The sequence below is a fragment of the Salvelinus namaycush genome, chromosome 40 (assembly GCF_016432855.1).
Source record: "Salvelinus namaycush isolate Seneca chromosome 40, SaNama_1.0, whole genome shotgun sequence".
Classification (NCBI taxonomy): domain Eukaryota; kingdom Metazoa; phylum Chordata; class Actinopteri; order Salmoniformes; family Salmonidae; genus Salvelinus; species Salvelinus namaycush.
The window spans coordinates 16,724,894-16,738,408 of record NC_052346.1 but is presented as its reverse complement, the minus strand read 5'-3'; the positions used below and the strand labels follow the sequence as shown (position 1 = coordinate 16,738,408).

The following is a 13,515-nucleotide window of genomic DNA, read 5'->3' as shown; positions in this document are numbered from 1 at the left end:
TCTTGTTCTTATTCACTGTGTGTGCCACTCTCTAGCTTGCTGTAAGTCATTCTTCCAATGACACCATCCCCCGTAGTGTGGAGTACTTGGTACGAGAGACTTATAACTGGTTTTCAGTGTCTCCAAAGCGCAGGGAGGCCTACAAGGCCATATATGTGCGGAGAAACCTTTACAGATAACCAAGGTGTGGTTCACTTTCTCTGGTCATATAGGAGTAACAACATGAATTTGTGCAGAAATAATACCGTGCAACTCGAGTTTCGCCATCAACTGGAAGATGGTGTCCATTTTGGTCAGTGTCAACGGATGTTATGGATGTAAGATGGCACGTTGATGCCATCTGTTGGTAAATGTTAATTACTGCAACAGTGTTTTTTTTCCAGTGTGCTTGATATACCCCAGATGTATTTATTTATCTAACCTTTATTTAACGTGCATGTATTGCAATGTGCTGAACAAGACTGGTTACTCGCATCAATGACTGTCTCGTCATTTAACATCCAAACAGCGGAGGAAAGGGAGAGATGGTGCCGACAAAGAGGGCTGCTTCACTTCCAGCTCTTAGGAAACTTTGCAGTATTTCATTTTTTAATGTATTATTTCATAGATTGTTAGCCCAGATTTGTTTTTGTGTTATTACATACAGGCGGGAAGAACTATTGGAAATTAGAGCGGCGGTAACTCACGAGCACTACCAGCATCACGACCAGGAATAGGACTTTGGTCGCACTCCCAGGGCAATTGAACTGATTCCAGAAGCCGACCCAAAACAACGACGGCGAAGGAGAGGTAATCTGAGTGGTCTTCTAGTCCGACTTAGGAGGCGCGCACACCACCCTCCACTTCCGAGTATATTACTCGCTGATGTTCAGTCTCTGGATAATAAAGTTGATGAGCTCAGGCGAGAGTATCTTTCCAGAGAGACATCAGGGATTGTAACATACTCTGTTTGTCACGTTCCTGACCTGTTTTGTTAGTTTTGTATGTGTTAGTTGGTCAGGACGTGAGTTTGGGTGGGCATTCTATGTTTTCTGTTTCTATGTTGGTTTAAGGGTTGCCTGGTATGGCTCTCAATTAGAGGCAGGTGTTTGGCGTTTCCTCTAATTGAGAGTCATATTTAGGTAGGTTGTTTCACAGTGTTCGTTGTGGGTGGTTGTCTCCTGTGTCAGTGTTTGTCGCACCATACGGGACTGTTCGGTTTGTTTGTACATCGTTCCTTTTGTGTAGTCTATTTTCCCTGTTCGTGCGTTCTTAGTGTTATACGTAAGTTCGTATAGTTCAGGTTTGTCAACATTTGTTTTGTTATTTTGTTAATTATTTCAAGTGGTTTCGTTTCGTGTTTTTCCCGTCTTGTTTTATTAAAATTATGTCATCACAACCCGCTGCGCCTTGGTTCAATCACTACTCCTCCTCTTCGGTTGTAGAGGAGGAGGAATACCGTTACACTGTTTCACAGAAACATGGCTCTCTCGGGATACACTGTCTAAGTTGGTCCAGCCAGACGGGTTCTCAGTACATCACGCAGACAGGAATAAATGTTTCTCCGGCAAGAAGAATGGAAGGTGTGTATGTTTCATGATCAACGAATCATGGTGTAATTTTGATAACACACAGGAACTCAAGTCATTTTCTTCACCCGACCTACAATACCTCACCATCAAATCCGACCATTTCTCTCCCAAGAGAATTTTCTTCGGTTAGTCATGGCCGTGTATATCTCCCCTCAAGCCGATACCACGACGGCCCTCAAAGAACTTCACTGGACTTTATGCAAACTGGAAACCACATATCCTGAGGCTGCATTTATTGTAGTTGGGGATTTTAACTAAACAAATGTGAGGAAAAGGATGGATAAATTCTATCAACACATTGACTGTAGTACTCACGCTGCTAAGACCCTCAACCACTGTTACTCCAACTTCCGGGAGGCCTTCAAGACCCTCCCCCACCCTCCTTTTGGCAAATCTGACCACGACTCCATTTTGCTCCACCCTTCCTATAGGCAGAACTCAAAAAGGAAATACCTATGCTGAGGACTATTCAACGCTGGTCTGACCAATCGGAACACGCTTCAAGATTGTTCTGATCACGCGGACTGGGATATTTTCCGGTAAAGTCAGAAAATAATATAGACGTATACACTGATACGGTGACTGAGTTTATCAGGAAGTGTATAGGAGATGTTGTACCCACTGTGACTATTAAAACCAACCCTAACCAGAAACTGTGGCTAGATGGCAGCATTCGTGCAAAACTGAAAGCGCGAACTACCGCATTTAACCATGACTGGGAATATGGCAGAACACAAACAATGTAGCTATTCCCTCTGCAAGGCAATCAAACAGGCAAAACGTCAGTATAGAGACAAAGTGGAGTCACAATTCAATGGCTCAGACAAGAGACGTATGTGGCAGGGTCTACAGACAATCACAGACTATAAGAAGAAAACCAGCCATGTCGTGGACACCAACGTCTTGCTTCTGGATAAGCTAAACGCCTTCTTCGCCCGCTTTGAAGATAACACAGTGCCAACGACGCAGCCCGCTACCAAGGACTGTGGGCTCTCCTTCTCTGTGGCCAACGTGAGTAAGACATTAAGAGTGTTAACCCTCGCAAGGCGGCCGACCCAGACAGCGTCCCTAGCCGCCTCCTCAGAGCATGCACATACCAGGTGGCTGGTGTGTTACGGACATATTCAATCTCTCCCTATCCCAGTCTGCTGTGCCTACATGCTTAAAGATGGCCAACATTGTTCCTGTACCCAAGAAAGCGAAGGTAACTGAACTAAATGACTATCGACCCGTAGCACTTACTTCTGTCATCATGAAGTGCTTTGAGAGACTAGTCCAGGATCATATCACCTCCACTTTACCTGTCACCCTAGACCCACTTCAATTTGCTTACCGCCCCAATAGATCCACAGACGATGCAATCGTCATCACACTGCACACTGCTCTATCCCATCTGGACAAGAGGAATACATATGTAAGAATGCTGTTCATTTATAGCTCAGCATTCAACACCTTCCAAGCTCAACATTAAGCTTGCTCTGTGCAACTGGGTCCTGGACTTCCTGACAGGCTGCCCCCAGGTGGTGAAGATTGGAAATAACACCTCCACTTCACTGATCCTCAACATGGGGCCCCACAAGGGTGCATGCTAAGCCCCCTCCTGTACTCCCTGTTCACCCATGACTGCGTGGCCAAGCACGGCTCCAAATCAATCATCAAGTTTGCAGACGACACAAAAGTAGTGGGCTTGATTACCAACAATGACCAGTCTGCCTACAGAGGGCTCTGGAAGTGAGGGCTCTGGAAGTGTGGAAGTGTGGAAAATGTGGAAGTGTGGAAGAAGCCAGGAAAATAACATCTCACTCAACATCAACAAAACATAGGAGATGATCGTGGACTTCAGGAAATGGCAGAGGGAGCACACCCCCATCCACATCGACGGGACCGCAATGGAGAAGCTGGAAAGCTTTATGTTCCTCTGCGTACACATCACTGACAAACTGAAATTGTCTACCCACACTGACAGTGTGGTGAAGAAGGCGCATCAGCACCTCTTCAACCTCAGGAGGCTGAAGAAATTTGGCTTGGCACCTAAAACCCTCACAAACTTTTACAGATGCACAATTGAGAGCATATAGCTTATCACCACTCGGTACGGCAACTGCACCACCCGCCACCGCAGGGCTCAGCAGACGATGGTGTGGTATGCCCAACGAATCACCGGGGTCAAACTAACTGCCCTCCAGGACAAGTACAGCACCCGACGTCACAGGACGGCCAAAAAGATCATCAAGGACATCAACCACCTAAGCCACTGCCTGTTCACCCCTCTATCGTCCAGAAGGCGAGGTCAGTACAGGTGGATCAAAGCTGGGACTGGGAGATAGAAGCTGTTTTTCCATCTCAAGGCCATCAGACTGCTAAATAGCCATCACTAGAACATAGAGGCTGATGCCTATATTCATAGACTTGTAACCACTGGCCACTTTAATAAATGGAACACTAGTCACTTTAATAATGTTTACATATCTTGCATTACTCATCTCATATGTATATACTCTATTCTATACTATTCTACTGTATTTTGGTCTATGCCGCTCTGACATTACTCATCCATATATTTATATATTCTAATTACGTTCCTTTACTTAGATTTGTGTGTATTGGTATATGTTGTGAAATTGTTAGATATTAAAATTTGATTTGATTTTAAATCCAACATATTGTTTTCAATCTAGTGGCTCAACAGGCAAGTTGAAGTTTGTCTTTTACATCATGTCATGTCTGCTAGGTAGGCAGGCTAAAGACATAGCCACAGTGAGTCAACATACAACACAACTGTTTTGTTGTCTGTAGATGCAAACAAACTAGCACAATTACGATTTAGCATAAGAAATAGGGGGTTTCCAGGGTTGGGTAGGTTGTAATCAGTTACTCCTCAACCCTTGGGGTTTCCACTTCTGCCTCCCAATGATGACATATTATAGGACTATTGTATTGGCAAGCAGAGAGATTTTAACAACTTAAACTGTATGTGGTAACCCTCACTTATCCCCTTTATTTTGACATCAGTTCTTTTAAGGGCTGTACATAAACCACACATAACATAATTCCCACATAGGGATTACATGACACGTTTAAAAGTACATGTTCGTCACTTCCTCTTGAACTTGCAACTTGCAGACGTGTTGCTGTGCGTTTTGTCGCCAACCTTACTTTGCTACCTGACAACTTTACGGTTTTTACTTTTTAATTACCGTTTATATTTTTAGTTTTTCCCTCAACTTTTTTTTTTTCATTCAACTTTTTCACTCCGGACGCTTTATCTGGACATGGATCGTCAGCACCTTCAACAGCCGGAGCTAAGTAGTAACATTAACATGGTGCCTTCTAATTGCAGTCGCTGTACTCATAATATACAGGAGAACGATCGCCTTACGGCGAGGATAGCTGTGCTGCAAGCCCAGCTTCAGACGCAATCGTTAGGCAAGGGTAATTTCAGTGTAGGAAAGGATGAAACAGCGTCTGTGCCACCAGTAAGTACAGATAGTAGTATAAATCCCCTCGCACAGTCCCCGCGGCTGGACAATTTTCTCATGGCTTCTGGAGGGAAATGCTGTAGGAATGCTCAACCGGTGTCGCTCATTCAGCCGAAAGAAACTTCAACTGGTTTTCCCCATTAAGCAGCGAGTCAGAGTCTGAGGCCGAGCCTTCTCTTGTCTCTACTCCTCCCGTTACTGGGTCTGAGGGGTCGAAGCTTCCCACCATTAGCTCTGACAAATTGAAAACCCTAGTCATTGGCGACTCCATTACCTGCAGTATTAGACTTAAAACGAATCATCCAGCGATCATACACTGTTTACCAGGGGGCAGGGCTACCGACGTTAAGGCTAATCTGAAGATGGTGCTGGCTAAAGCTAAAACTGGCGAGTGTAGAGAGTATAGAGATATTGTTATCCACGTCGGCACCAACGATGTTAGGATGAAACAGTCAGAGGTCACCAGCGCAACATAGCTTCAGCGTGTAAATCAGCTAAAAAGATGTGTCGGCATCGAGTAATTGTCTCTGGCCCCCTCCCAGTTAGGGGGAGTGATGAGCTCTACAGCAGAGTCTCACAACTCAATCGCTGGCTGAAAACTGTTTTCTGCCCCTCCCAAAAGATAGAATTTGTAGATAATTGGCCCTCTTTCTGGGACTCACCCACAAACAGGACCAAGCCTGGCCTGCTGAGGAGTGACGGACTCCATCCTAGCTGGAGGGGTGCTCTCATCTTATCTACCAACATAGACAGGGCTCTAACTCCTCTAGCTCCACAATGAAATAGGGTGCAGGCCAGGCTGCAGCCTGTTAGCCAGCCTGACAGCTTAGTGGAGTCTGCCACTAGCATAGTCAGTGTAATCAGCTCAGCTATCCCCATTGAGACTGTGTCTGTGCCTCGACCTAGGTTGGGCAAAACTAAACATGGCGGTGTTCACCTTAGCAATCTCACTAGGATAAAGACCTCCTCTATTCCTGCCATTCTTGAAAGAGATCGTGATTCCTCACATCTCAAAATAGGGCTACTTAATGTTAGATCCCTCACTTCAAAGGCAGTTATAGTCAATGAACTAATCACTGATCATAATCTTGATGTGATTGGCCTGACTGAAACATGGCTTAAGCCTGATGAATTTACTGTGTTAAATGAGGCCTCACCTCCTGGTTATACTAGTGACCATATCCCCCGTGCATCCCGCAAAGGCGGAGGTGTTGCTAACATTTACGATAGCAAATTTCAATTTACAAAAAAAAATGACGTTTTCGTCTTTTGAGCTTCTAGTCATGAAATCTATGCAGCCTACTCAATCCCTTTTTATAGCTACTGTTTACAGGCCTCCTGGGCCATATACAGCGTTCCTCACTGAGTTCCCTGAATTCCTATCGGACCTTGTAGTCATAGCAGATAATATTCAAATTTTGGGTGATTTTAATATTCACATGGAAAAGTCCACAGACCCACTCCAAAAGGCATCATCGACTCAGTGGGGTTTGTCCAACACCTACTCACTGCCACAGTCATACTCTGGACCTAGTTTTGTCCCATGGAATAAATGTTGTAGATCTTAATGTTTTTCCTCATAATCCTGGACTATCGGACCACCATTTTATTACGTTTGCAATCGCAACAAATAATCTGCTCAGACCCCAACCAAGAAGCATCAAAAGTCGTGCTATAAATTCTCAGACAACAGAAAGATTCCTTGATGCCCTTCCAGACTCCTTCTGCCTACCCAAGGACGTCAGAGGACAAAAATCAGTTAACCACCTAACTGAGGAACTCAATTTAACCTTGCGCAATACCCTAGATGCAGTTGCACCCCTAAAAACTAAAAACATTTGTCATAAGAAACTAGCTCCCTGGTATACAGAAAATACCCGAGCTCTGAAGCAAGCTTCCAGAAAATTGGAACGGAAATGGCGCCACACCAAACTGGAAGTCTTCCGACTAGCTTGGAAAAACAGTACCGTGCAGTATCGAAGAGCCCTCACTGCTGCTCGATCATCCTATTTTTCCAACTTAATTGAGGAAAATAAGAACAATCCAAAATGTATTTTTGATACTGTCGCAAAGCTAACTAAAAAGCAACATTCCCCAAGTGAGGATGGCTTTCACTTCAGCAGTAATAAATTCATGAACTTCTTTGAGGAAAAGATCATGATCATTAGAAAGCAAATTACGGACTCCTCTTTAAATCTGCGTATTCCTCCAAAGCTCAGCTGTCCTGAGTCTGCACAACTCTGCCAGGACTTAGGATCAAGAGAGACTCTTAAGTGTTTTAGTACTATATCTCTTGACACAATGATGAAAATAATCATGGCCTCTAAACCTTCAAGCTGCATACTAAAAGTGGCAGTAATAAAGCCTCTCTTGAAAAAGCCAAACCTTGACCCAGAAAATATAAAAAACTATCGGCCTATATCGAATCTTCCATTCCTCTCAAAGATTTTAGAAAAAGCTGTTGCGCAGCAGCTCACTGCCTTCCTGAAGACAAACAATGTATACGAAATGCTTCAGTCTGGTTTTAGACCCCATCATAGCACTGAGACTGCACTTGTGAAGGTGGTAAATTACCTTTTAATGGTGTCAGACCGAGGCTCTGCATCTGTCCTCGTGCTACTAGACCTTAGTGATGCCTTTGATACCATCGATCACCACATTCTTTTGGAGAGATTGGAAACCCAAATTGGTCTACGCGGACAAGTTCTGGCCTGGTTTAGATCTTATCTGTCGGAAAGATATCAGTTTGTCTCTGTGAATGGTTTGTCCTCTGACAAATCAACTGTACATTTCGGTGTTCCTCAAGGTTCCGTTTGAGGACCACTATTGTTTTCACTATATATTTTACCTCTTGGGGATGTCATTCGAAAACATAATGTTAACTTTCACTGCTATGCGGATGACACACAGCTGTACATTTCAATGAAACATGGTGAAACCCCAAAATTGCCCTCGCTAGAAGCCTGTGTTTCAGACATAAGGAAGTGGATGGCTGCAAACTTTCTACTTTTAAACTCGGACAAAACAGAGATGCTTGTTCTAGGTCCCAAGAATAACAACAATTCATCTTGATGGTTGTAAAGTCGTCTCAAATAAAACTGTGAAGGACCTCGGCGTTACTCTGGACCCTGATCTCTCTTTTGACGAACATATCAAGACTGTTTCAAGGACAGCTTTTTTCCATCGACGTAACATTGCAAAAATCAGAAATTTTCTGTCAAAAAATGATGCAGAAAAATGTATCCATGCTTTTGTTACTTCTAGGTTAGACTACTGCAATGCTCTACTTTCCGGCTACCCGGATAATAAACTTCAGTTAGTGCTAAATACGGCTGCTAGAATCCTGACTAGAACCAAAAAATGTGATCATATTACTCCAGTGCTAGCCTCCCTACACTGGCTTCCTGTTAAGGCAAGGGCTGATTTCAAGGTTTTACTGTTAACCTACAAAGCGTTACATGGGCATGCTCCTACCTATCTTTCCGAGTTGGTCCTGCCGTACATACCTACACGTACGCTACGGTCACAAGACGCAGGCCTCCTAATTGTCCCTAGAGTTTCTAAGCAAACAGCTGGAGGCAGGGCTTTCTCCTATAGATCTCCATTTTTATGGAATGGTCTGCCTACCCATGTGAGAGACGCAGACTCGGTCTCAACCTTTAAGTCTTTATTGAAGACTCATCTCTTCAGTAGGTCCTATGATTGAGTGTAGTCTGGCCCAGGAGTGTGAAGGTGAACGGAAATGCTCTGGAGCAACGAACTGCCCTTGCTGTCTCTGCCTGGCCGGTTTCCCTCTCTCCACTGGGATTCTCTGCCTCTAACCCTATTACAGGGGCTGAGTCACTGGCTTACTGGTGCTCTTTCATGCCGTCTCCAGGAGGGGTGCGTCACTTGAGTGGGTTGGCGCCCCCCCCCCCCCCCCCCCCTTGGGTTGTGCCGTGACGGAGATCTTTGTGTATACTCGGCCTTGTCTCAGGATGGTAAGTTGGTGGTTGAAGTTATCCCTCTAGTGGTGTGGGGGCTGTGCCTTGGCAAAGTGGGTGGGGTTATATCCTTCCTGTTTGGCCCTGTCCGAGGGTATCATCGGATGGGGCCACAGTGTCTCCTGACCCCTCCTGTCTCAGCCTCTAGTATTTATGCTGCATTAGTTTATGTGTCAGGGGGCTAGGGTCAGTCTGTTATATCTGGAGTACTTCTCCTGTCTTATCCGGTGTCCTGTGTGAATTTAAGTATGCTCTCTCTAATTCTCTCTTTCTCTCTTTCTTTCTCTCTCTCGGAAGACCTGAGCCCTAGGACCATGCCTCAGGACGACCTGACATGATGACTCCTTGCTGTCCCCAGTCCACCTGGCCGTGCTGCTGTTCCAGTTTCAACTGTTCTGCCTGCGGCTATGGAACCCTGACCTGTTCACCGGACGTGCTACCTGTCCCAGACCTGCTGTTTTCAACTCTCTAGAGACCGCAGGAGCGGTAAAGATACTCTTAATGATCAGCTATGAAAAGCCAACTGACATTTACTCCTGAGGTGCCACACCCTCGACAACTACTGTGATTATTATTATTTGACCATGCTGGTCATTTATGAACATTTGAACATCTTGGCCATGTTCTGTTATAATCTCCACCCGGCACAGCCAGAAGAGGACTGGCCACCCCTCATAGCCTGGTTCCTCTCTAGGTTTCTTCCTAGATTTGGGCATTTCTAGGGAGTTTTTCCAAACTACCGTGCTTCTACACCTGCATTGCTTGCTGTTTGGGGTTTTAGGCTGGGTTTCTGTACAGCACTTTGAGATATCAGCTGATGTACGAAGGGCTATATAAATACATTTGATTTGATGTAAACTGTTATTATGGTTATTGTGGTTAATATGTATCACGTTCAATGGCTATGTAGGCCCATTTAGAGTGTTAACCTCTAACCTGGACACAAGCCACTAGTTCACTTTCACCTGTATGATGTCTGGTTTTCCAGATTAACAGCTCCACAGAAAAGTGGGAGAGTTTCTTGTTTTGACTCCACTATACCTGACCCCATCACATGCATCCTATGGAAGCATGGGAAGAACAAGGCAGCAGACTTGGACAAGGATTTTGGTCTGTACACCTATGGTGGCTTTGAAGCGGCACAACCCTGGACCAGGCTACTGGAGAGCTAAGAATCACCAGTTTGACGAAAACAGACAATGGAGTTCAACAGCAAACTGCTTGACAAGACATATACACTATCTTATCAGTAAGCGTGTGTGTATGTGTGTACGGTATGTGTGTATGTGTGCATGTTGGTTCCTTTGCTTGCGGTATTGCTGTGTGTGTGTGTGTGTGCTTCACAAGCATGTTTCCCTACGTTGTCTTTGTCTCTCTCCTGGATTTACAGAGGCAGTCCCTAAACCCACAATCACTTCTTCCTGTAACTCCAACAAAACCTGTTTTTAAACGCAGCCTAATAGAGATTAAAAGAGAGAAACAGAGAACACAAACAGATTGTAAAGAAAGAGTGAAAGTGAGAGAGTGTGTGTGCACCACCACGTGTTCTCTGCTATGTGACATACTCCATTTCCATCCACAGACACAGTATCACAACCTGAAGTCACCTGTGAATTGAACGATACCGTGCCAACTATTCGCTGCAGTGCCAAGGGTCCGCTGGTGGTGTACTGTTGGTCTTGGCCTGACCACCAGGGGGAGATGTGGAGCCAGGAGCAGAGTGGACAGCACCACAACACCACATCCCCAGAGTCAGACAGCTACAGCTGTAAGGCCAGAAACACAGTCAGTGAGATGACACAGACCTACAAGAGCAACGACTGAAAGGCCGCAGCTTAACAAAATAGATAGTATAAGCAGATATGGTGACATCAACAAAATATGTTTTTGTCCGACTGACCGTCTCGAACTGTTACTGTATTTGCATGTTTCTATTGTCCCCCTAATAGCTGGTGCTGTGATTGGTGTCTTGACTTCTGTTCTATTGGTTATTCTTCCATGTGTCGTGGCCTGTGTCATCTGCTGGAAGTGTTCCAAAGGTAAGCCAATATCTTTACTGTAAATATTACCATAAATGTTTCATTATTTGAGTCTCCTCCTTGAAGTTTGATGGAAATGTATTTTTCATATCAACAGTTGTATCTCTAGCTATCTCAGGATCAAATAATGATTCCAGGTCACCAAAATATTCAGATTTTGAAAGTAAGAAAGGGAAAGTGTGCTCCATATGCTCCAACATCCCTGGTTCTCTGGGTATGATATGTTGAATGATATCCAGAGCAGGACAAAGAACTGCATGCTGATTGGCTGAAAGCCATGGTATATCAGACCGTATATAACACGGGTATGATAAAACATTTATTTTTACTGCTCTAATTATGTTGGTAACCAGTTTATAACAGAAATAAATCACCCCGGGGGTTTGTGGTATATTGCCAATATACCATGGCTAAGGGCTGTATCCAGGCATTCCGCATTGAGCCGTGCATAAGAACAGCCCTTAGTCATGGTATACTAGCCATATACCACACCTCCTTGGGCTTTATGTCATTCTACACCTGAGCAAGGCAGTTAACCCACTGTTCCCCGGGCGATGAAGATGTGGATGTCAATTAAGGCAGCCCTCCGCACTTCTCTGATTCAGAGGGGTTGAGTTAAATGCGGAAGACACATTTCAGTTGAATGCATTCAGTTGTACAACTGACTAGGTATCCCCCTTTCCCCTTATTGTTAAGTATAACAGGATTACTCACACCAGCAAGGCTGTGATAACCAGAGAGAGTGAGGGAGAGAAGCAGCCATTACTAGATGAGGCAGGATCTACTGATAACACAGGTGATGTTGTGAGTAATAGCCCGCTCAAATGAAATGACCAGAATCAGGGCCGGAATTCCAATGCCTTCCAGCCTAGATCTCAGGTGAGGACACTGAATAAGGTATCTGAAAACAGAGAGGGAGAAAGACATGTCACAGACTCATCTCACCCCCTCCAAAGCCCAGAGATGGATACCAGAGATGGATACAGCCTGAACCACAATCAGGATACACAGTGGGGGACAGAGGATTATGGGAATGGATCTGACCAGGAGTCACATGAAGCAAGGGTCAGAGGTTATGATGCAGAGACAGGGGGAGATGGAGAGAACGAGGGAAGATGAGATGGAGAGGGGGAGGAAGAGGGCAGAAGAGAGGGGGAGGAAGAGAAACAAACCAGCAGAGCCACACTCAACAGCCAGACTGACGATCAGAGGTCTCCACCAACCCCTCAGAGAAGGGACAAATATGGAGTGTCAGAGAGAGAGGAGGAGAAAGAACCTAACTCCTTCCAAACAAACACCTCCATCCTGAATTCCAGTACATCAAGACCCAAGGGGGGCCCTGAGTGAAACAGTTTGGGAACCCCTGATCTATAAGACACTATCATGGTTGTCAGATGGGTGTAGAACAAGGAAGCGTAGTGAAAACAATGAAAACCCAGAGGAGCAGTAGTCAGGTAGAGTGAGGAACACCTGACCTATCAGGTCTGAGGAGACCCACTAGCTCAGTGTCAAACAGTACAAACACTCCTGATAGAAGCAGTCCAGGATTGTCAGCTGGTCTCAAAGTCACAGCATTTAGGTACACTATCTACTCCAGTAAACTACAGTTCAGGTGCACCCTCCAGACCAGTAGACACCAGCTCAGATAGAGCATTTACAGCCATAGAGAGTTGCTCAGATACTCTGTCTACTTCATAGAGAAGTATAGGTAAATCCTCTGTACCAACAGAGACCAGTACAGCTAAAGCCTCTGTACCAGAAGAAACCAGTTAAAAAGCACTTGTTGAAAATATAGTTTGTTTGATAAATATTTAGATTCTGTACAGGGAAGGTTTGTTTCTCTTCAGTAAACTCATATCTCTTTTTCTATCTCTTACGGGCTATTATGTATCATATTTGTATCCTGTATGGGCTGTCATGTTTAGCCTAGGCTACTATGATTTTATACACTTTGAATGATGTGAATTATAATGAAATATTCATCCATTCAACAAGATGACAAACATATTATTTTATAAGAAAATATTTCATTGTGTGAATGTTTTAGTGTGCATGCCTCATACAGTAGGCTCAGTGGACAGGAGAAAAATGAACTATAGTTATTAAGTTACCTTTGAATATGACAGTATTGCCAACTTTGGTTACATTATAGAACAGTGATCCTATCAATTCTAAATTATCTATATAATTCTGTACATTATAGCCAATTATACACACAGGGAGGCGCCGGAGACCAGGTACGGTCAAGGAATATTCCAGACTTGGTTCGATTTTACAAAGTTATTATAGCGAATAAACATAATGCAATGTGTTGGTATACAGTGTGAGTGTATTGCAGATATTAAACATTATTTACAAGTCTATTGGAACGTTATTTTCAACCAAGTGGGCATGACTTGTGCAGAGGGAGGAACTAAAATCCACATTTTACTTTCACTTTCAC

The 13,515-nt window shown here is 44.3% G+C and overlaps 1 pseudogene; it reads left to right on the top strand.

The window, feature by feature from the left end:
- Window positions 1-10,857, top strand: part of LOC120033271 — a 33,305-nt pseudogene extending 22,448 nt beyond the window's left edge.
- Window positions 10,858-13,515: the final 2,658 nt, after the last annotated feature.